The sequence below is a fragment of the Theobroma umbraticum genome, unplaced genomic scaffold (assembly GCF_002168275.2).
Source record: "Theobroma umbraticum cultivar Fairchild unplaced genomic scaffold, ASM216827v3 scaffold_55.0, whole genome shotgun sequence".
Taxonomy (NCBI): Eukaryota; Viridiplantae; Streptophyta; class Magnoliopsida; order Malvales; family Malvaceae; genus Theobroma; species Theobroma umbraticum.
In genome coordinates this window covers 3,345,616-3,346,330 of record NW_018397270.1, presented here as the reverse complement: position 1 = coordinate 3,346,330, position 715 = coordinate 3,345,616, and the positions used below count along the sequence as shown (strand labels likewise).

Here is a 715-nt window from a genome sequence, read left to right as displayed (position 1 = left end):
ATATGTATTTTTGGTCATTCACCAGAAGCCTAAGTAAAGAAAATTAAACTTTGGTTGTAACTATTGCATTGGATTGTTTACTAAAAGCTAGAGAATTTTATTTATTAATTTCATCATGGTAATGAACAGATATTTGGCATTACTATCGTCTATGAAACATATTTCTTTCAGACGGCTGGTAAAACATTCCCTGTATGACCATTTCAAGAAAGGTTTCAGGTATTAACACTTGGTCACTTCTATATGAACCGAAGATATATAACTTTGATTTTCATTAGATGTTAACTTTAAGTTGCAAAGTGGCTTATGCTTGAACAGAACAGATCTGTTAATTCTTTTAACTTTTTATGTCTACAAATCATATTGGTTTCAGTGACTTCTTAATAAAATTTCTTGCAGAATCATTTCAAGATTGGTTTCAAATATATTAAATGATTGGTATATTGTTATATGCCTGGAGATTAATATGATATGTAATTTTGGTTTCAGTTTGAAGTTGTAGAGGCTTGTGCCAGCAATTGGAGCAAACAAATTGATCTAGAAAGACGCTAAAATAGGGAATGCTATTACTTATCCAAGTGGGCATTGCCTTCTCTGTTGCCACTTGCAATGCTTGTTATAACCCGACAGGTTGACCATTTGCTGGGCTGAATGAGCAAACACCAAAATCTCTGTCTCAATCCTAACGGGTACTCAATTTCTGATAAATGATGAG

General features: G+C 32.9%; 1 pseudogene across 1 annotated transcript in view; it reads left to right on the top strand.

The window, feature by feature from the left end:
- The window catches only part of LOC110426460 (putative disease resistance RPP13-like protein 1), a 6,081-nt pseudogene extending 5,451 nt beyond the window's left edge, over window positions 1-630 (top strand). The window contains exons 5-6 of the transcript XR_016351902.1: window positions 130-219; window positions 490-630. The product of XR_016351902.1 is annotated as a putative disease resistance RPP13-like protein 1 (transcript). The remainder of the gene's footprint in view (window positions 1-129; window positions 220-489) is intronic.
- Window positions 631-715: the final 85 nt, after the last annotated feature.